Source organism: Lycium barbarum, chromosome 3 (genome assembly GCF_019175385.1).
Source record: "Lycium barbarum isolate Lr01 chromosome 3, ASM1917538v2, whole genome shotgun sequence".
NCBI classification, from domain to species: Eukaryota; Viridiplantae; Streptophyta; class Magnoliopsida; order Solanales; family Solanaceae; genus Lycium; species Lycium barbarum.
In genome coordinates, this window is record NC_083339.1 from 26,565,782 (window position 1) to 26,590,248 (window position 24,467).

At 39.9% G+C, this 24,467-nt stretch overlaps 1 non-coding gene across 1 annotated transcript; it reads left to right on the plus strand.

Moving 5' to 3' along the window:
• The first annotated feature begins 9,265 nt into the window (after positions 1-9,265).
• Positions 9,266-9,371, plus strand: LOC132634491 (small nucleolar RNA R71). Its single transcript, XR_009580210.1, has one exon. It is a non-coding gene; the product is annotated as a small nucleolar RNA R71 (small nucleolar RNA).
• Positions 9,372-24,467: the final 15,096 nt, after the last annotated feature.

A 24,467-nucleotide genomic window follows, 5' to 3' on the forward strand; every position in this document is an offset into this window, starting at 1 on the left:
CTTAAGTCACCCTTACTTTACTTTTAACTAAACATCTTAAACATGCCAGGTACAACATAAAATAACATCTTCGGGAAAAGAACACATGGCAAAGAACAGCCGAAGAGGGTCCTAAAAATACTTAATATCACAATTTAGGATAAAAACAATACCAACAAAAACAAAAACAAAAACAAAAACAATACCAAACAATATCCGATACCAAAACAATACCAACAATACCAGCAATTACCCTACACCCCCAACTTAGAAACATGCATTGCCCTCAAGGCATCTATATAATCCATCAATAGAATGTAGTGCCACCCTGGAGCGCACTAGGCGCTTGGATCTGCTGTAGCATCATGAGGTTGGATAACCTCGGAGGTAGGAGCAATGGTGGTATCAGGCATGCCAACACTAGAAGTCCTAGTCTCAGTAGGTGGAGCAGAAGTATGGTGAGCCGGCTCAATGGGATGGGTTGAGCTAGAAGTCGCTCCAGTGGTGTCAGAACTCGGCCGGGACTCATGTCGGATCTTCTTCAATGTTAGCAGCTCCTCCTCCTCATTCTGTGGGAGCATGGCATCAAACTGATCAAGACTCTTGAGAATGGGATCAAGGTTTTCATTATCTAGCGTGACTCTTTTGCGCTACCCTTTAGCCAAAGAGTGGGTATCCTCTTCCAACTCCTCCTCCTACTCCCCATCGACCGTTTTCTCGATCTCATCATCCCCAAGTGGACTCTGAACCAACTGATATAAGCTCTGTACCAACTCTGTGTGGACTTTTGGAATCTGGTTCGTCACAACAACCACTTCCTGTGCCTTCAATTTCTGCACATCATCCTTTAGTGTTCACAACTCACTCCGAACAGTCCCCAATTCCATAGCGGGGTGTGTCTTAGTCAGCTTCGTCATTCTGTTCTCAATACCATCTATCCGAGAGTGGATCTGTAGGTGGTCATCAGCCATTTGTTCTTTTATCGGCCTTAAAGCTGCATCAATTGCCTTTTTTTGTGTACAATTTCTGCTCGGTCATGATCTGCTTGCCCTGCCTATCTGTTCTATCTGCTTGCAGGATCACTACCCTAAAATTCTCTCGGTTGAAAATCATCTTACTCTCAAGTTTGGGTGAGACTCCCGGTATGGGCTGAGCCGGTGCTGGGTTCGCTCCAGTGGAAGAGGTGGGACCACCCGAAGTAGGTGGAGCTGGAGCTGGCATGGGCTGTGGAGCATAGTCAGCCGGTGGAACCTCAGAATCTATGGGCTATCCCGCAGCAGTTGCCTCAGCACCCATGGTAGCTAAGGGTAGAACATCTGATCCCGTTGGCCCTTCCGGCATATCAAAAGACGAGGCAGATGGCATTGTACCTTGGCCCAACATATTATCTCTGCCCTTTGTGATGTCATAGATACTCCTAGCGATCATACTGTGGTCGATAAAGGGGTGGGGTTCTAGTTCCTTTCGCAGGCATAAGAACGTGAGCAAACATAGATGAATCAGGGAAGTGGCTGGTTGTGTCGCTCTCTCCCGGAGATCTGCGGCTACCAGTCTTCCGATGTTGATCTTATACCTTGACATAAGGGCAGCCACAAGAACAGCTCTGTCCGAGGTCAAATAATTATCTGCCTGTGTAGGACGGATGCGGCACAGAACGATCTGCCACAAAAACTTTGCCTCAGGTGTGAAGGTGGTTTTCCAAATCCTCGTAGTGGCTGTCAACTTTGGCACTATTGCCCATTTGGGATCGGCCGACCGTGCAATCACTGAGGCCACCCATTTTCTAACTGGGATTGTATCTTTCTATGCAATTTTGTAGACAAACTCTCCTTTTTCCGCCGCTGTTGGCGCAATATAATCCTCCCCAAATAATACTTTATTGATGGCCATCAGAGAAACATCAATCTTATTTTTGCGCACTACTACCTCATTCATGGCCGACACTTGAGTTGCGCGCTGCCCTTTTTTCTGTGCTATGAATATAGCAGCCCTATAAGAAGCGTAAAATTCTCAAATAAGAGCCGGGATGTAGGACCCCATAGGGTTTTTCAAAAACTCTAACTTGTGGAAGCGGAGTGTGTCACGGATGCCCGGATATCTATCAAGACCATCGAAGCTGACGTTCCGTTCCTCGAAAATACTTCTCTTCGGGCCCTGCCCCTCATGCTTTGCTAGCTCACACCCTTTGTTGTACAGTTCTTCAGACCCCTCCACAGAAAACCGGACGTCCTGCTGATACACAACCCTCATCCGGATGTCAGTCTCTCTTCTTTCCTACTCGCGCTCTTGTTTGCGCTGCTCCGCAGTAGGCTGTCTAATGAGTGGTTATGGCCGGTGTGGTGGTGTGATAGCTTCCCTGGGTCTACTATGGCTTGATGAACTAGAAGAACCCTCCTCATCAGACGAGGAGGAACTTTCGGATGGTGAGGCTGGCCTGCTAGGTGCAGCGGGCTTCTTTGTAGCCCTAGTGTCTTTGAGTTGATCTTCATCGCACAACCGTGAGGTTACTTTGCTTGCACCACGACCTTTTCCTCTGCCGGCAACCTTGGGTGTAACCTTCTTTCCTTGCCTTGGGTTACGCATACCTATTGAAGGCAAAGTTAGCTATGATACACAAGAAGCTTTTCAGTTATACAACTTATTGGTTGTAGTTCAGGACTTTAATTAGCTCATGCACCGTAACACGATCGTCGGACCGTCGATAGTGTTACGGGCCGTATCTTCAACCGTAAACCATTTTGTTGATTTATAACATAGGGACCGTAACACGTTCGATGGACCGTCATACGTGTTACGGTCCGTAACAGCTTACCGTAACGTGACCCCAATTTCTAGAAAGTTTTGTGGAAATCATAGGTGTTACGGTATGATGTTACGGACCGTCAAACGTGTTACGGTCCGTAACAACTTACCGTAACGTGACCCAAATTTCCAGAAAGTTTTGTGGAAATCCTAGGTGTTACGGTATGATGTTACGGACCGTCAAATGATTTACGGTCCGTAACACCTGACCGTAACCTGACCCAAATTTCCAGAAAGTTTTTTATGGAAATCACTGGTGTTATGATGGGGTGTTACGGTCCGTAACACATGTTACGGCCCAGAACACTGAGCGTCGGGCAGTAATTCAACAGATTCTTCATCGTAGCCAAATTGTTTCATTTAAGCACGAGGCTAAGATTTTCAACCTTACGATCCTTGGGGTATGGTATAAAACACCAGTTGGTCCCCTCACATACCTCGGGTTACTCAGACTTTACCCGATTTTTGCAAAGTTTTCTTTGAAACATTTTGTCGAACAGTTTGCGGGCAAACCAATTTACTAGATTCACAAGTGAAACTTTCAATCGGGATGCCCTCCGACTCAGTGGGAAACAATGTCCTTGTGCCCACGAGTCCTTCAAACAACAATCATACCAAACCCAACCCCCCACCTTTGTCAATTCCCGCTCAATAATCCATGGGAATTCAAAAGCATTCAAAATCAGAAGTACATGGCACGGTATACGACTTTAATGATGGAAGATCATACCAATCCTATCGATAGATGGAAGACTAGAGAGAGTCAACACATTGTCATACCTGATTGTGGACGAAAATTGGATGAAAAACTTGCGACTAAACCGAAATAGCGATGGACTTCACAAGAACAAATCAACAACGATGGTAGGGGAGGGATGGTTAGGGAGATAGAGAGAGGATGAGGAGGGTTATGAGGGAGAGGGGAAGTTAAAAAGGGGGGAAGGTGCCGTTTGAATTGAAGTGTAACCGTCGGGTGATGTATTTAAACGTTCCCGACCGTTACACTTCAAGTTACGGACTGTAACCCAAGGTACGAGTCGTAACTCGTGTTACGGTCTACCCAAACGACCCCGTTTTTATTTTTCATTAATGACATGGCAATACAGCCGACGGACCGTAACTCGTGTTACGGTTCGTATTACCTGGCATAACTGGTGCAAATTTTCCAGTGGTTGCTCAGATTTCAGTCAAGGTTATGCTCATGTGTTCCGGTCCGTAACGCGATTCGACGGTCCGTAACTCAGACCGTAACACTTTTCCCTCATCCTTCAGTGATTGCTGCATTTTTTTCATCTTGTTACGCTCCATTATACGAACCGTAACATGAGTTACGGGGCGTAACGTGGAGCGTCCTTTCATTGCAAACTTTAGCACTTACTTTCTTTTGGCCTCTTCTGTCCTCAGAATCCTACCACATCAGCAAACATCAAAGACAACAAAGGAAATACGATATTTAAAGTACTTATAAAGCAGTAAATGTGGGTTGCCTCCCACACAACGCTTGGTTTAATGTCACGGCTCAATGTGATACCTCAATTTCCAGTTCAGGAACCGTCTATTAAACGATACCGATCAACCACTTTACCATCATCAATGCACCAATGATAGTGCTTCACTCTTTGTGCATTCACTTTAAAAGTCCGAGTGCCATCCTCGGTTTTCACCTCAATGAAACTTCCATTTAGGGAAACACTTACAATTTCAAACGGACCGGACCATCGAGACTTTAGCTTGCCCGGAAATAACTTTAGGCGCGAATTGTACAACAATACCAAGTCCTTTGGCTTAAAATCCCTTTTGAGGATCTTCGAGTCATGATAGTATTTCATATTTTCCTTGTACAGTGTTGCACTTTCATAGGCATTGTACCTAAATTCATCCATCTGGTTGATTTGAAACAACCTCAGCTTTGTTGCTTCATGCCAATCTGTGTTCAGCTTTTTCAATGCCTAAAGGGCCTTATGCTCAAGATCAATAGGCAAATGACATGCCTTCCCAAATACCAACTTATACGGTGAAGTCCCAATAGGCATTTTGAACGCTGTGCGATATGTCCATAGAGCATCATCCAACTTTTTGGACCAGTTAGTTTGATTCACATTGGCCGTCTTTGCCAAGATGCTCTTTATCTCTCTGTTGGAGACTTCAACCTGACCATTCGTCTGAGGATGATATGGAGTGGCAACCCTGTGATGCACGCCATATTTTTCAAGAAGATCAGCGAATGGTTTGTTGCAGAAATGAGAACCACCATCAATAATAATAGCTCTAGGAGTGCTAAATCTATAAAGATGTTCTTTTTTAGAAAGGAAATGACTCTCCTACCATCATTGTTAGGCAAGGCCACCGCCTCCACCCACTTGGAGACATAATCCACCTCAACAAGAATATATTTCAGGCCATATGAGCTCACAAAGGGCCCCATAAAATCAATGCCCCACACATCAAAGAGCTCCACCTCAAGCAAAAAATTCATCGGTGTTTCATGCTTCCGACCTATTGTGCCCTGGCGTTGGCATTTATCACAAGAACGTGCCAACATATTCGCATCACGATAGATAGCTGGACAATAGTATCCTGTGATGCCCACCAACCGGAGAATCACGACAAGCCTTCAAAATATCCATCACCTCAGATTCAGCCATACATCTTCTGATCATATTGTCTGCACAAGTCCTGAATAAGTAAGGTTCATCCCAATAATACTGTCGGCAATCTCTCAAGAATTTCTTCTTTTGATATGCCTTCAAATCTTCAGGAACAATGCCAGTTACCAAATAATTGGCAATATCGGCATACGATGGTGCCACATCACTGGAGACTGCCAAGACTCTTTCATCCGGAAAAGTGTCATCAATATCCAGCACATCAATCGATCTCCCTGCTGCTTCAAGTCTAGAGAGATGGTCAGCCACTTGATTTTCTAACCATTTTCGATCTTTGACTTCAAAGTCAAATTCTTGTAGCAACAACACCCATCTTATCAACTGAGGCTTAACATCCTTTTTATCCATTAAGTACCGCAGGGCAGCATGGTCAGTGTGAACTACTACCTTGGCACCCAATAAATATGCTCGGAACTTTTGAAAGGCATAAACAATAGCAAGTAGCTCTTGCTCTGTTACTGTATAGTTCAGTTGAGCTCCACTTAGTGTTTTGCTGGCATATTAAATTGGGTGCAAGATTTTGTTGAGCCATTGACCAAGCACAACACCAATTGCAAGACCACTGGCATCACACATTAATTCAAAGGGCAACGACCAATCCGGGGACACAACAATAGAGGCTGAGGTCAATTTTAACTTCAACTCGTCGAAAGCCTTGATGCACTTCTCATCAAAATTTAATTTGGACTCCTTTTCCAAGAGTTTGCACATTGGATTTGCAATTTTGGAGAAGTCTTTGATAAATCTTCTATAGAATCCGGCGAGCCCCAAGAAACTCCGAATCCCTTTTACTGAGATGGGTGGAGGGATTTTTGAAATCACATCGATTTTAGCTTGGTCAACCTCAATCCCTTTTTCGAAAATCTTATGGCCAAGGAAAATTCCCTCATTTACCATAAAATGACACTTTTCCCAGTTGAGAACGAGGTTTGTCTCCTCACACCTTTGTAGCACCCGATCAAGATGGTCTTAACATTCATCGAATGAATCTCCCACAACAGAGAAGTCATCCATGAAGACTTCAAGAAAGTTTTTAACCATGTCAGTGAATATGGTCATAATGCATCGTTGGAAAGTAGTTGGGGCATTGCAAAGACCGAATGGGATTCGGCTGAAAGCGAATGTCCCATAGGGACAAGTGAAAGTAGTCTTTTCCTGGTCTTCCAATGCAATGTTGATTTGGTTGTAACCTGAGTATCCATCCAAGAAACAATAATAAGACCTTCCAGCTAGCCGCTCAAGCATTTGATCAATAAAAGACATCGGGAAATGATCCTGGCAAGATGTAGTGTTCAGCTTTCTGTAGTCCATACACACTCTCCAACCGGTGACAGTTCTTGTAGGAATCAACTCATTTTTAGAATTAGGGACTACAGTGATGCCCCCTTTCTTTGGCACACATTGGACTGGACTTACCTATGGACTGTTGGCAATCGGGTAAACCACCCCAACATCTAGCCACTTAGTAATCTCTTTCTTTACCACCTCTTGCATCGGTGGATTCAATCTTCTTTGATGCTCAACACTTGGTGAACTTTCCTCTTCCAATTGAATTTGGTTCTCACAAATTCCGGAGTGAATCCCCCGGATGTCTGCAATAGTCCAACCTAAAGCTCTCAAATGTTTCCTCAAAACTGCGATGAGTCTATGAGTTTGGCCCTCATTCAGAAGTGATGACACAATAACTGGGAGAGTGGCATTTGCTCCAAGAAACTCATATCTAAGATGGGATGGAAGTTGCTTGAGCTCCAACTTCAGTGGCTCAATAATTAACGGTTTTGCTAGAGAAGTTGTTCACTTCTCTAAATCAAGAGACAATTTCTTGGGCTCATGAGAGTAAGACCCCAGACCGGTGAGTGAATTCACCGTCTCAATATATCCCTCCATTTCTTCTACATCAAAATTGACCAAGATGGCCGATAATGCTTCACCCAAGCATTCTTCCTCCGTCTTGAATTCTATCGCTTCATCCACCACATCAAAAGAATTAATGACTGAAATACTTTGATAAAGACTAGGCAATTTCATACCCTTGCTGGCTTGAAACTTCACCTCCTCATCATTAACCCGGAACTTGATTTCATTCTTTTCTAAATCCATAAGAGTCCTCCCTGTAGTAAGGAAAGGTCTCCCCAGAATAATAGGAATTTCTTGATCAATAGCACAGTCAAGAATCATGAAATCTGCAGGCAGTAGGAATTCCCCAATTTGAACAAGCAGATTATCAACTACCCAACTGGCCTTTTTATCGACCTGTCAGCCATCTGCAACCTCATGGTAGTGGGCCTTGGTATCCCTAATCCTGATCTCTTGAAAATCTCAAGGGGCATAAGATTTATGCTAGCCCCGTTATCACACAACGCCTTGGCAAAATCCTGCTGCCCTATGGTGCATGGAATGGTGAACACTCCAGGATCTTCCTTTTTTTGCACTGTGGTCTTGGAAATAATAGCACTGACGTGATGAGTGATACCCACAGTGTCGTATTTCAATGGCTTCTTCTTCTTTTTTAAGAGATCCTTCAAATACTTAGCAAACCAGGCATTTCTTGGACAGCGTCCATGAAAGGAATGTTCATCGTCAATTGCTTGAGTTGATCATAAAATCGCAAACACTTGTCATGTTCTGTTTTCCTAACTAGCTTTTGATGAAAAGGCGGTGAAGATTTGAACATTTGAGTCAAAGGGCGTAGCGCGCCAGAAAATTTTGCCTTCCCCTTTTCATGTTTTTCTCCTTGTGCCTTGAGATTATCAAGATTTTGCTCATCTTCAACTATAATAGGGACTTCCTCCGCTGTTTCTTCGTCAACAATAACATCAAATACATCAGGTTATGCCTCTTTTTCAACAATTGGCTCAAGATTAATCACCTTTTTATTAGCACCTTGAAGTATTTTTCCACTTCGGGTGCTAATAGCAGCTACATGCTCCACAGAGTTTACCCCACTACCTTTCGGATTTGGAACTGTATCACTTGGTAGTTGTCCACGTTGAAGAGTATGCACTTCTCTGGAAAGGTCTCTGAATTGCGATTCAAGCTTCTGAATGGCAGCTGAATGAGATAGTTGAACCTGAGACATTCCTTTTATTGTACTTTCAGTTCTGTCCTGATTCATTAGCATTTTCTGCATCATACTTTTCAGCTCCGCAGAATCATTAGCAACATTTCTAGCAGAGTTGCTAGCTGAATTGTCTCTCCACTGTTGGGAACTTGATGCTTTCCCCCTTGGTGGAATGTAGGGGTTAGAGCTCTTGTTGCCATAATTGTTGTTATTGTAATTCCCTTGATTTGGATTTCCCTGATCATTTCTACTATAATTGTTCCCCTGCAATTGGTGTTGAGGCTTTTGTCATGGGTGATGGCCCGGACCTTGATAATTTTGCCTTTTGATAACCCCTTTGGGAGTTGTTGACATAATTAGCATCTTCATAATGTTGTTGCCATCGTGGTACATCCTTTTAGGGACTTGATACATCCCCTATGGATGAGGTGGTAACTCCATAAAAACATTTACCCCTTGTGCATCCTTTTCTGCCAACTTCTTTGATAATAGATCCACCGTGGTTTGCAATTGAGCAAAGGCATGATCTCTCTTGTGGTTTTCTTTTGCAACAACAGCTAGTGATGGACTACCATAAGAGAGACTCTCACTATCAGTTGAATGCCAAGCTTGATTGTTGGTGGTGAGTTTAACAAGCAAACGGGTGATGTTGATAAATGACTTGTCCATGAAGCATCCTCCCGCGACAGTATTGACAGCAATCTGATTCATTGTATCTAAGCCCTTGTAGAATTTCTCGGTGAGAATAGCATTCGGAAACCCGTGAATTGGAGATTGAGCTAGATAGTACTTAAATCGCTCCCATGCCGAATATAATTGTTCCCCCGGGAGCTGTTTGAACTCAAAGATCTTATCTCGAAGTTCAGCCTTTTTGCTCGGTGGGAACCACTTCTTCAGAAATGTATTGGCTAGCTCGCTCCAGGTATGAATAGAATTGCTGGGAAGCTTTTCATACCATTCCCTTGCTTGGCCAGCCAAGGAATATTTGAAGACCCGTAACCGAAGTGCATCAGCGGAAACAGCACCTTGAGATTGTTGAGCACATACGCGCAGGAAGTTCTTCAAATGTCGGAATGGACAGTCCTCTGAAGAATTTCGGAAATAACCTTCAAGTTTCAATAGCTGATAGATAGAACTATCAATTTTGGAAGTAGCATTTCCAGTCCTAGGAGGGACCACAACAGAAGCATAATCAGCTTCATTGATGAATTCCGCAAATATATTCTCTTCCTCATCTTCTTGTGCAGGTGGGTTCACTTGCAGCCCACCTTGGTTTCCTTGATTTCGATTATGTCTTCCTGCCATGTTCACCTAGTTCACCAAAACAGCAAACAAGGTGTGATGGAATAGAAAAAGTTTTAAAGAAAAGTACACAACAATCAGTAATTTCAAAACCGTATTCCCCGGCAACGGCGCCAAAATTTGATATGCTCAAATTACACCTATGAGTGGCGTAAAGCAGTCATTGTCAAATATAATAACTCAAACAAGGTTGGGGTCGAATCCCATAAGGAATATAGAGAGAAAAGGGTACTAATTGTATGCGATACTAGTCTTTAAAGGCTTTAATCCTATTCTGAATAGCTTGAAATATTTGTTGTGTAATGTAATTGAATACTTTGACTTGAATTGTACTTAATGCAAGAGAGAGACTAAGGTTGTGTTCCCCACTTTGATTAAATAGTATGCTTCAGGTTTCAATGTGATATACTTCTAATGGTTGTTCTAAGAGTATGCACTTGATCTCTTAAGGACTTCCTAATGTTTCCCAACAGTTAGGCCGTATTTCCTCTTTATGATTTTTCCAAATGTGAAAGAGTTGAACTCGAAGAGCGACCAATAATGCCAATTAGACTTGTTCTTATCTCTAAGTTAGTCTATTAAACGCGGGTTAACGCCCCGAGTCATTGTTATTCAATCTTACCAATACTAACTATCTTTCCCAAGAAAAGTTAGTATAATGGCTTAAGGTAATGCTTGTAATCATTACCCAACGCTAACACACAAAGATAGAATAAATACCAACAACCATTATGCATATATCAATAGTAGAAACCCATTAACATAATACCCATCATGGGGTCCACAACCTTAGAATTAAAATTAGCTACTCATCATTTTGGTTAACAAAGAAAGCTTAAAATTTAACATAATGTACTTACAATGATAATACAATGTGGAATGAGGGTGAAATTGGTGCTTTAAGTGCTCCAACCTCTTCACAAATATCCAAGGCTTAAAGTTAATGCTCCCAAAAGATCAGAATAAATGTTAAAAACCTAACTTTAAGTATTTATAGGGCCAAAAATCGCGCCAAAGTTCTGGACAAAAACACCCTTTCGCGGCATCGTTACGGACGTAACACAGGTTACGGTCCGTCCTTTGTCAGCTTGATATAGGTCAACCGTTACGGCTTCTTGCGACGGATCGTAACACAGGTTACAGTACGTATCTTCCAGCGGATCATGGCTTCAGTGTTCAGTGGCCAATGCGTTACGCCATGATGTTATGCCTCGTAACCTGCGTTACGGACCGTCCTTCTGGGCGTAACATGTGACACTACTTAGGCTTCTTGCTGGAAATTTCCTTCAGATTACGGTACGCGTTACGGCCCGTAACATGAGTTACGGACCGTCCTTTATAGTGGCACGTATCTGGATCTTCCTCTCTGGTACGAATCACGTTACGGTCCGTAACTCGAGTTACAGACTGTCCTTTTGCTCCAAGTTGTCCATTTTTCAGCATTTCTTATCTTTTCCGTTCTTTAGTCAACCAACCCTACAAAACACCAAAATAACATAAGAAACGATGTAAAAACACTTAGAAACAAGCAACACTTCTAGTGAAAAAGACATAAAATGTGCCAAAATTCATGGCACATCAATACCCCTCCACTCAATACACAGCAAGCTGGAAGAAAGATAAGTGTTATAGACTCATTAGTGTGTAAGGTTTATACTAGATGGGGCACTCAAGTCAAAAAAGACGGATAAGTAGATCTGATTCATGGCAGATTTTATGCGCATTAAAATAGGCAGTAGTTTTGTTTTACTAGAATTCTTATATGAATAGATTTTCTATGTTAGTAAGTTCCTAGATTTTCTCAATATCTTGTAATAGGGTTTTCTATTTAAAGAGGCAGAAGGAATAAAAGAAAGAGAGGGCAATTTCTATCAAAGAACAAGAGGTATGGGACTCTCTCCAATGATTCCTAAGGTTATAGGCTCCCTTCTAACGAGCTTATTTGTTTTCTAGCAAAATAGGTGACTCACGGAATAGGAATAAGGGAAAGGATCTGTTAAGCACAAACTTTTCAGTGAATCGCCCTGTGATAAGATCCATATCGCGTAGCCGTAACAACTTGGTACCAGAGCCAAACACGATGGGCGACCCAAGCAAACTTGAAGAGTTCCGAACTCTCCTTCAAGAAGCGGAGGCTGCCAATGAAGCACGAATCACAGAAGCCGTGGCACAATCTGAATCAACAATGATTACTACATTCCAACAATTATCGTTACAATTGCAGGAGTTTGTTTAGAAAAAATCAAGAAAGAGATTCTAATGCGGGAGTGAGAAGCAATATGGGTGACCAGCCCTACAGACTAGAAAATCTGTCCAATCAATTGACAGGAAATAGTGTGGTACCAAGATATACAAAGTTGGATTTTCCTACTTTTGACGGATCTGATGACCCATTGATTTGGCTACACCACTATGAGAAATTCTTCTCCAATTAGAGAATAGCTGAAGTAGATAAGATGGGATTGGCTGCATTCCATCTTCTAGGTGAGGCACAATTATGGTATCATCAAGTAGACCAAGAGTATCACACAGTTGATTGGTCGGAATTCAAAGAATATAGTGCTCTTAGGTTCGGGCCTCTACTGAGAAGTAATCCATTAGGTGATCTAGTTAACTTGAAACAAATGGGCTCAATTGAAGAATATTAGCGACAATTTCAAGAATGGTTAGCCAGGGCTAGCAAGTGTGTTCGCGTAGAACAGCAAGTTAGTCTCTTTACAGCTAGCCTGACCGATTACATTTGTCTTGATGTTGAGATGCAGAGTCCACTAGATTTGGTTCATGCCATGAATATGGCTCGAGCATTTGAGAAGAAATAGAAGGTAATGCGGGCAACATTATCTCGAAAAAAGACCTGGCAAGGGACTAAAGGTTATTTCAATACTACTGTAACTTCAACAATTCCAACTCCTAAGGGCAGCAATGCACTAAGTGGGATTATTGAACCCAAATATGTAAGTTCATCTGCTCATTTTATAAAGAAATTGACAAGGGCGAAAATGGCGGAGAGAAGGGCAAAGGGATTGTGTTATAATTGTGATGAATTGTATTCGACTGGGCATCAATGTAAGAAGTTGTTTTGCTTGGAACTAGCTGAGCCAGATGATGAAATACTAACTATAAAGATGTGCAGGAACTTGAAATTTCCTTGCATGCCATTACGGGACAGAAGAGCACAAGAACAATGCAGTTACAGGCACTCATGAAGGGTCAAGCATTGTTGAGCTTTGTTGATCGGGCAGCACACACAATTTCATTAGTTACACAGCAGCTCGACACTTGGGGGATGCAAGTACAACCTGGGACAAATGCTAATGTTTCAGTTGCTAATGGTGAATTTTTTTACAGCAAAGGGATTTGCTGTACGATGTCTTTTTGTATTGATGATACTATTTTAAAAGCCTACTTCGGTGTTACTCCATTAGGTGGTTTTGACATTGTTCTGGTAGTAATATGGTTACAAATGTTGGGCCCATTCTCTGGGACTTTACTTTACTCACAATGAGATTTACTTTAGATGGAAGGCAAGTTGCCTTTCATGGGCAGCAAACCAGTTCGAAATTGCAGCTTAATTTATTGCATGATTCAGGTGAAAACCCCACAAAATTGGAGAAACTTTTGGCTGAATTTGTTGACTTATTTCAAGAACCTATAGGGCTGCCTCCTATGAGAAATTGTGACCATCACATTTGTCTGTTACCTGGTTCGAACCAGTAGTGGTTCGACCATATCGGTAACCCCAATTACAGAAATACGAGGTAGAATAACAATGTGAAGATATGTTACAACAAGGAATCATTCGGCCTAGTAAATCACCATTCTCATCCCCAATTTTATTGGTCTGTAAACATGATGGAACTTGGCATTTTTATGTTGATTACCGCGATCAAAATGCCAAGACAGTGAAAGACAAATTTCCAATTCCAGTGGTGGATGAATTATTAGATGAATTGTACGAGACTAGGTTCTTCACGAAGCTGGATTTGAAGTCTGGCTATCATCAGGTACGCATCGATCCTGTGGATATTGAGAAGATAGTCTTTCATACACATCATGGCCACTTTGAATTCTTGGTTATGCCATTCAGCTTATCAAACGCACCATTAACATTTCGAGCACTTATAAACGAGGTATTTAAACCATACTTGCATTTTTTTGTGTCAGTTTTTTTTTACGATATTTTAATATTTAGCAAGGCATGGGACCATTATCTCTCATATCTTCGCGTAGTTTTGAGTTATTGCGTGATAATAACCTATACCTCAGGAAGTCCAAATGCTCCTTTGGAGAGAGACAAGTAGCATATTTTGGCTATGTGGTGTCTGACACAGGCGTGGCAGCAGATGCAAGCAAAGTTCAGGCCATCCTTGATTGGCCTCAATCACAGTCCATCACAACCTTTTGCAGATTCTTGAGTTTAGCTGGTGATTACCGTAAGTTCATACAAAGTTACAATCAAGTATCAGCCCCTTTAACTAACATGCTTAAAAGGATCTCATTCCAATGGGATGATGCAACTTTGGCTTCTTTTGACACTCTCAAAGAAGCACCTGTAACTACTCAGTTTTATAATTGCCAAATTGTGATGATCTGTTTATAATTGAGTGTGATGCCTCGGGAAGTGGAATAGGAGCAGTGTTGCAACAAAATGGCCATCCAATTGCTTTTTTTTCAGTAGACAGCTGGCTGTTCGACAGTTTAAATTGGCCGCATATGAATGCGAATTGATTGGCTTAGCTAAAGCAGTGCAAAATTAGCGTCCTTATCTATGGGGCAAACCCTTCTTGATTCGTACAAAACATTATAGCTTTAAATATTTGTTGGAGAAAAGGCTGACCACTTCACCCCAACAACATTGGATTAGTAAGCTTATGGGGTTTGATTTTTGTGTAGAGTATAGGGCAAGACACTCAATCACAGTCCATCACAACCTTTTGCAGATTCTTGAGCTTAGCTGGTGATTACCGTAAGTTCATACAAAGTTACAATCAAGTATCAACCCCTTTAACTAACATGCTTAAAAGGATCTCATTCCAATGGGATGATGCAACTTTGGCTTCTTTTGACACTCTCAAAGAAGCACCTGTTACTACTCCAGTTTTATAATTGCCAAATTTTGATGATCTGTTTATAATTGAGTGTAATGCCTCGGGAAGTGGAATAGGAGCAGTGTTGCAACAAAATGGCCATGCAATTGCTTTTTTTTCAGTAGACAGCTGGCTGTTCGACAGTTTAAATTGGTCGCATATGAACGCGAATTGATTGGCTTAGCTAAAGCAGTGCAACATTGGCGTCCTTATCTATGGGGAAAACCCTTCTTGATTCGCACAAACCATTATAGCTTTAAATATTTGTTAGAGAAAAGGCTGACCACTTCACCCCAACAACATTGGATTAGTAAGCTTATGGGGTTTGATTTTTGTGTGGAGTATAGGGCAAGACACTTGAATAAGGTTGCTGATGCATTGTCCCATGATGAGTCATGAAATTACGCGATATTCGACGCTAATTCCTTAAGCTTTTGTGACTCCTTAAGCACTTTTGTTGTTACTTTTTGTGTTTTTATGTTGTTTTGTAGGAAAAGATGCTCGGAGAGCATAAAAGAGCAAAATGGATCAAAATGGACCAAAATGGAACAAAATAGAGCAAAACAAGCCAAGTAGCTGAAATGAGTGATCGGAAGAAACCAAGTGAAAAGAAAGTCAAAAAGAGGTCAAACTGGACATTTTTGCAAAACTGTCAAAACTGGACAGTTTTGCAAAAACGGGACAGATTTGCAAAACTGTCAAAAGTGGACAGTTTTGCAAAAACGGGCAGAATTGCAAAAACAGAAATATGGGGGCAGATTTTGACATTTTTTGGACTTGGAAAAATTGGGGGGAGCTACAAAAGAGAGGCTAGGGCAAAACATTTTCCATCTTTGGTCATTTTGCAAGTTTTGGAGGCTAGGGTTTTCACCTACACCATTGGAGGAGAAGATTGGAGCACTTTAATGAGATAATTCTTAAACCTTTCTTCAATTCCTTGTTTTGTATTGAATATTTTAGTGTGTAGTATTTCATTTCTAGACTTGAATCTTGTTTATGAAAATATTCTTGATTAAAGTTTGGATTGAAACTCTTGTTTTGCTTATGTATTGAATGATTCTTATTGCTATTGAAGTGGGTCTTTGTTGATTTAATTAATCTCGTTCTTGAATGTTTCCAAAGGGATTAGCTAACCCTAGGACTCACCCATTTACTTAGATTGAGCTTGGGAAAGGAAATCTAGGTTGGGAAAGATTAATTAACAAGAATTTGGGTCATTAAACTCATCTAATAACTTGAGCTCGGAAGAGGATAGTTACTTGAGGTTAAATTGATTGTGCCTAATATCACACTCTAAGGCTTGGAAAAGCTTAGAGTGAAATTCATTGATTTGGTTGGAAGACTTTCAATGAGATTTTAGAAATCATTATCTATTGACATAAACCCGTTCTTAGTTGTAAAATCGTGAAATACATTGGATCGTTACTTGAGTGTAATCTCCTATTATTCATGCTTGTGGCCATTGATCATTTTACTCTCTTTCTAGGTAATTTTACATTTCCGCATTAGTCATAATTTTCTCAAAAACCCAAAATATTATCCATCGTTTGGCTTTAGCTTAGTTGGTGAAAGTTCCTTACTTTCTTAATCGCCTAGCATATTGTTCCCTGTGGGATCGACCCCGACTCATAGTTGGGTAAATATATTGCATACGACCGTGTACACTTTCTCTTTGAGGAGTGTATTTGGACGTTATAAAAAATGGCGCCGTTGCCGGGGAACAATTTGGCGTATTTGAGTTAGTTTGGGATTTAAGCTAATTTGCTTTGGTTCAAACTTTCATTGCTTTATTTTATCTGAAAAAAAAAAAAAACTGACCAGTTCTGAAAAACTGTCCAGTTTTTGCTTCTGCAGAAACTGTCCAGTTCTAAAAAAAAAAAAAAAACATGGCATCTTGGAATGAAAATGGGTTTGATGGTTGCAATCCATATTTTGATGACCCATGTCCATATTGTAAAGGACCCCACTTTTGGCAAGATTGTGAATATGCTCCCGGGAGAGAGATGTGTGCAGTCTCAATCCTATGATGAGAGTGTTTGTAATATGTGTGGTGGTCAAAATGATCATTGGAATAATTGTGCTTATTTGTCCTTCCCTCCCCCGAACCCCCACTATGACTATTCTAGTTTTGATTTTGATGATAGTAGGGATATGGAAGTGGAAGAAGCCTCGAATGCTCAAAATGAGAGGATAATGCTCATGTTGGAGACCATCCTTGAAAAAGTTGAAAAACAGGACTTAGCGGTTAAGGACTTGAGGCAACCACTTGATGACTTGAGGCAAGCAATTAATTGCAATGACAAAGCTATTCACACCTTGGAGGATCAAATGAAATTATTGGCTCAGATTCATAATGCTCAACAACTTGAGGATGTTGAAAGTAGACAAGAAAGTGGCCAAAACATGAATTTCTCCAAGGGTGGATTTTTACAAGCTTTGAATGACCCTCAACTTGAAGAAAGTCTTGACAAAGTGGAAGTTGTGAGCCAAGATTAGCTTATGACTCAAGCTCAACAACTTGGAGCCTATGGAGATCATCGTGAAGGCATTTCAAGGATGATGGAAATTTTTTTAAAAATCCATGTTGAGCAAAGTCAAGAGTTGAAGGAACTTGAAATTGCTATCCGTGACTTGAATACCGAATTGAATGCAAAAGTTGAGGTATGCAATACTCAACATCAAATAGTCATGAATAGTAGTTTTCAGTTAGTTTCCAATGAAAAAGTGGTCAACATTGATTTTCAAGAGCTAATGATGAATTGCCAACCGACCAATTCAAAAATAATGCAAGATGCCAATATTGAAGAAATGATACTAGAGTTGCATAAAAAAGTTCATGAAATGGTTTTTGAAGACTCTAGTTCATTTTTGGGCGAGGATGTCAAAAATGAAGCAAATTTGAAATTGAAGCGCATTGGACCACATTCCAACCATTTTTCAACATTGTGCTTGGTTGATGATATGGAAGTTGAACTAACCAAGCCTATGGAGAATTTTGGAGATGAAGAAGAAAACGTTTTCATTTTGAAGTTTGCTATGCCAAGAAGACAAAATGGCATGCCTCACTTAAGGGTCAAGAAATGCAAAATGCGACACCCAAGAGTTGGCCTACTTGTTTTACTACCACCGCCCCATGAGCGTCATCATGATCTTGATTCAAAGTTAGGGCGCAAATTCATATCCTCCAAGTGGAGGGAAAAGTGGTAAAGGTACCAGTCGTGCCGCGACGTTAAATCAAGCGCTTGGTGGGAGGTAACCCATCGTTTTAAAAGTTTTAAATCGTTTTTGAAATTTTATTTTTTATAATAGTTTAGTTTATGGTTTTTGACTAATCTGCAAAGTTTCATAATTTTTGGAGTTATTTTGAGCATATCGGATACCCGGACAGGCCCCAAAACCAGTAAAAGCTGCAAAAAAATATTTTCTGGTGTCATAACATGCGATTCGCATGTCATACATGCGAATCGCATGTCTCGTCGCATGTGGTGACAGAGAACCAAAATAAAAATAAAAAATAAAAATAAAAAAATAATTACGGGTGACATCACATGCGACTCGCATGTTGCATCGCATGTGATGATAGCGAGTAAAAAATTTTTTTTTTTTTTTCCTTTTCTATTTTTATGTTTTGTTTTGATTATGTGCAGCAAGGACACTGCAATGTTTATAGTTGGGGGTGGCACGTGGTAGCGCATTATATTTTGAAATTTGCTCAAAATTTTTGAAAGTTTTGTTCTTTTGACATGTTGTGGATTAGTCACTCTTATTATTTTATTTTCTTTCTTAGCTTCTTTCATTAGTATTGTAAGTTTAGGTGTAGGTTCTCCTTTGAGGAAAAATGTGAAAACTCTTGGCTTGTTTGGTACTAATAGAGTTAGTCTCTTGCATGTGAAATTGAAATATGAATACCTCTCCAAATTGTTGTGAAAGTTAAAAAGCAAGGTGCATAGGAAAGAATGATCTTTGTGATAACTTTTTGGCTCATTTTGTGACTCTTTACCTGCTGGTTGTGTTTACTTTGGATTATGAGATATTGCACTAGTTGTTCTTGCTTGGGAAGTGAAATTGATCCATCTTGACTAGTTCATATGCCATGTGTGTGAGTGTTTGTTGAATAAATCTTGTGTTTACTTTTATCATCTAGAACTTGCCCGGTTAGTCTTTCAATATTAATTTTGATCATATTGGTTGGAGAGATGACCTTGGGCTATCTTTGTGATGTTTAAAAAAGCCTCTTTAGCCTTTCTAGCCTACCATTGCATAAATGATATCACTAGTAACCCCATTTGAGCTTATGACCTTTTCTTTGATTGCCACATTACAAGCCTTTACCATGTTTGATGAAAAGTCTCTCTTTTGAACGTTTCCCTCCTTGAACTTGAAATTGTGAATTTGAGGTCAAAAGCCTAAGTTGGGGGTGTTAGTGTTGCTTGAGAGTGGTGAAGGTTGGTGTTGTGAAAAAGTCAAAAGAAAAGAAGAAAAATTTAAAAAATACAAAAAGGTTGCAAACGTTTTGTGCAAAAAAAATGTATCTTTGTAAAAAAAAAAAAAAAAAAAAAAAAGATAAAAAAAAAAATGCAGGTGACATCACCTGCGACTCGCAGGTCAGACCTGCGATTCGCATGTGTGGTCGCAGGTGGTGCCAGCAAAAAAAAAAACTTTTTTTTTCCTTTTCTATTTTTATGTTTTGTTTTGATTATGTGCAGCAAGGACACTGCAACATTTATAGTTGGGGGTGGCATGTGCTAGCACATTATATTTTGAAACTTTATAAAGGAAGTTGGAATAATTGGGGAAACTAGTATGCAAAGGAAGGAGTGTTGTTTTGAAATGAAGAGGAAAGTGGACGAAAGGTTTTGTGTAGTGTTCAAGGAGGGCGTAGTCACTTGTGTCCCAAATACTTATCCTACCCTTCCCTAAGCCTACATTACAAGCTTAAAAAGTCCCTATGTGATCTCCAACTAAATGTTCTTGAGTTAGTGATGATTGAAAATAAGGGCAAGCTTATGGTGTGATATTTGTTAGCACTAGAATTTTTTTTGTTGAGTGTGAGTGACTTTGTGTAATTGTCCCTTGTGTTGTTGTTGTGAATACAGTGATTTTGGGACTTTCTTTCTTGTGAGGGCATATGGATTACGATAGATTGGTGATGTTGAAAAATCCAAAGTTGAGTCAACTGAGCATATCTAGTAAGCTAGTAGTTTTGAGTCACTTATTGAGACTTGAGTGTTGTTGCTTGATAGTTTTATATCTCTATTGCATTCTTGAAATTGTATTTTGAATGAGGGGGTTATTTGGTTGAAGCTTCACATGCTTGTAGCCTAATTGTTGGTACCAACCAAAGTCATGTTTTTGTGCTTAAAATAGATCCTCATTGATATTTTTGTTTTAGTTTGCTTGAGGACAAGCAAAGACTTTAAGTTGGGGGTGTTGATGAGTCGTGAAATTACGCGATATTCGACGCTAATTCCTTAAGCTTTTGTGACTCCTTAAGCACTTTTGTTGTTACTTTTTGTGTTTTTATGTTGTTTTGTAGGAAAAGATGCCCGGAGAGCATAAAAGAGCAAAATGGATCAAAATGGACCAAAATGGAACAAAATAGAGCAAAACAAGCCAAGTAGTTGAAATGAGTGATCGGAAGAAACCAAGTGAAAAGAAAGTCAAAAAGAGGTCAAACTGGACATTTTTGCAAAACTGTCAAAACTGGACAGTTTTGCAAAAACGGGACAGATTTGCAAAACTGTCAAAAGTGGACAGTTTTGCAAAAACGGGCAGAATTGCAAAAACAGAAATATGGGGGCAGATTTTGACATTTTTTGGACTTGGAAAAATTGGGGGGAGCTACAAAAGAGAGGCTAGGGCAAAACATTTTCCATCTTTGGTCATTTTGCAAGTTTTGGAGGCTAGGGTTTTCACCTACACCATTGGAGGAGAAGATCGGAGCACTTTAATGAGATAATTCTTAAACCTTTCTTCAATTCCTTGTTTTGTATTGAATATTTTAGTGTGTAGTATTTCATTTCTAGACTTGAATCTTGTTTATGAAAATATTCTTGATTAAAGTTTGGATTGAAACTCTTGTTTTGCTTATGTGTTGAATGATTCTTATTGCTATTGAAGTGGGTCTTTGTTGATTTAATTAATCTCGTTCTTGAATGTTTCCAAACGGATTAGCTAACCCTAGGACTCACCCATTTACTTAGATTGAGCTTGGGAAAGGAAATCTAGGTTGGGAAAGATTAATTAACAAGAATTTGGGTCATTAAACTCATCTAATAACTTGAGCTCGGAAGAGGATAGTTACTTGAGGTTAAATTGATTGTGCCTAATATCACACTCTAAGGCTTGGAAAAGCTTAGAGTGAAATTCATTGATTTGGTTGGAAGACTTTCAATGAGATTTTAGAAATCATTATCTATTGACATAAACCCGTTCTTAGTTGTAAAATCGTGAAATACATTGGATCGTTACTTGAGTGTAATCTCCTATTATCCATGCTTGTGGCCATTGATCATTTTACTCGCTTTCTAAGTAATTTTACATTTCCGCATTAGTCATAATTTTCTCAAAAACCCAAAATATTATCCATCGTTTGGCTTTAGCTTAGTTGGTGAAAGTTCCTTACTTTCTTAATCGCCTAGCATATTGTTCCCTGTGGGATCGACCCCGACTCATAGTTGGGTAAATATATTGCATACGACCGTGTACACTTTCTCTTTGAGGAGTGTATTTGGACGTTATCATCCCATCACCCAACTATGGAGGAATCTATGTGTGCTATCAGTCAATCACGTGTTTTATTACTTGATTAGAGAAGAGATACGTAATGATGCTTCCTTGCAAGAATTAGTCCAACAAGTGCTCGGTCACGAGCTTGATCTCTCCTGGTCAATCAAAGACGATCTACTCATTTATAAAGGTCGTGTTTACTTACTTCCTTCTTCCCACTTGATCTCGATAAGTTTGTCAGGATACCATGATAATGCCCGTGAAGGGGTACATAAAATGTTGCAGCGTATACGACTAGATTTCTACTGGAAAGGGATGAAATCGGTTATTAAGGATTATGTGTCTGCTTGTCTGGTTTGCCGACGCAACAAGGCTGAACACCTAAGCCCGGCAGGTTTACTACAGCCACTTGCACTCCCTGAGCAGGTCTGGGTTGATATCGGAATGGACTTTATTGACGGCTTTACCAAAGGCATGGGGAAAAATGGTACTATTTATTGTAATAGATCAGTTTTCAAAATATGCACACTTCATACCTATGTCTCATCCTTACAATGTAACTCGTGTTGCCCACGTTTTCTTTGAGAATATTATTCGCTTTCATGGGATACCCGAATTGATTACTTGTGACAGGGGGTGTGGTTTTTACAAGCACCTTTTGAAGAGAATTGTTTCGCTTATGTGGCACGAAGTTGGCATTCTCTTCTACTTATCATCCTCAAACTGATGGTCAAACAGAGGTTGTGAATCGTACTATTGAAATGTATTTGCGTTGCTTAATTGGAGATTATCCAAAGAAATGGGTTGACTAGTTACCTTGGGCAGAATATTGCTATAATACTTCCTTTCATGCTGCATTGAAAACAACTCCCTTTAAGGTTTTTTATGGTTGAGATCCTCCTCGTCTATTTTCCTAAGTAGCTGGTTCTTCACGAGTGGAGGCTGTTGACAATTCCTTGCTTGATCTTGATTCAGGTTTGCCTGAGATTCTCAGCAAGTTGCAACAAACACAGATTAGGGTGAAAGAATATTATGACAAAGGTCACCGAGAGGTTGCATATGATCCAGGTTCACTAGTTTGGTTGTGTTTACATTCTTATCATCAAAAATCTGTTGCGGGTCAATTGCGTCATAAGCTTGCACCCCGATTCTTTGGGCTTTTTCCCGTGTTACATCGAATAGGAGAAGTTGCGTATGAGTTACAGCTGCCCAGCGATAGTGTTACACCCCGAAATTTTTTCGTTAACGTACAGTGAGTAGACTAACGAAAGGCACGACGTATACGATGTTTTAATAAATAAGAAAAGACATTTGATAATTCTAAATGATATTTCAAATATATGGGAGGTAGGAGATGAAAGTTGTTAAGGAAAGCAAGATATATGTCGTGTACCGGGTAGAATTTATGAGTATCGAATTAATAATGGTTTAATAATGTTTTGGAGAAGAGTTATAATATCCCTTAGATTGTTAACGAGGTGTTAAAAAGGTATCAAGAAGGTTCCATAAGGATTTGAGATCAAACGAAGTGACGAGAGCAAAATCAAAGAAGGAACATATTATACGACCAATTATACGGTCCGTATAATGGTCCGCAGAATCGTCACAGTGAAGGTCCCTCACTGATGGGATTATATGGTCACTTATACGGACCGTATAATGGTCATAGACTGAGTTGTTGATTAGGGTGATTTTACAGTCACTTATACGGACCGTATAATGTGCCATATAGTTGACACAGAAAGGGATGGTTGCTGAACCAATTTCATGGTCACTTATACGGGCCGTATAAGTGTCCGTATAATTATGTCGGGACAGATTTTTAAGTTTTAAATAAAGGACCCCAAGTTCATTATTTTCATTTCATTTTCATTCTCCACAACTCAAGAATTCTCTAGAACCTTCCACACACTCCATATACAAGAACTCATGAGAAATTGATGATCAACTTCATCAAATCAACAAAACTAAGTGTGAGAAACACATCAAAGTTCATCCAAGTCAAGAAATTCCATGGGAAGTGGAACTAGGGTTTTGCTCAAGTGAAGTATTTCCACTTAAAGATCATTCCCACACTATGAAAGGTAAGTTTTATGGTATTTACATGTTATTTAAGGTGTTGAAAAGTTGAAACACTTGCATTGTGGAAGGGTATAGGAAATGGGTCATGAAAGTGGGAATAGTGTCATTTTTGAGTAGTAGTTGGGAATGAATCATGAATATTGATATGTTGTGATTGTAATTACGTTATGAATGATGTCAAGAGCATGATAAAAACATTAGATGACAATGAATGTAATGTTTTACTATGATCATGATTATGGATGACCTTGAGAGGAAATTGTGGGGATTGGATAATGACGAATTGGATAAAAGTTATTGATGATGGTATTATGAATGTTGTTATTGACGTTTGGGAGTTGATATGTGATATGGAGAAAGTAGTATAAATAAAGGAGATGCTGCTCAATTTTCTCTTGCTTAGTTCAAACACGCTTATGTTATAGATTATCTAACATGAGTATAAACTCTCTTGAAGGTAGAAACGTGAATATTGGAGAGGAACGTTCAAGCGATAGAGTAGCCAAACAAAAAGGTATATAAGGCTAGTCCATTCTTTCTAAGGCATGATACTTATGACATGATATTCCCTAACTCTTCATGACTTTCCTACGTCCCGAAAATTAAGAGTCAATCTTAGTAAAGAGCTTCATATGAGATATGATAAGAGATATGTTACGAGCATGATAATGAGGAGTCTAAGGCTAAAGAGTATAAGGCCCATGATACTATGTTTCTATAAGCTAATGATTCTTATTATGACTATTGATGTTGTTCATT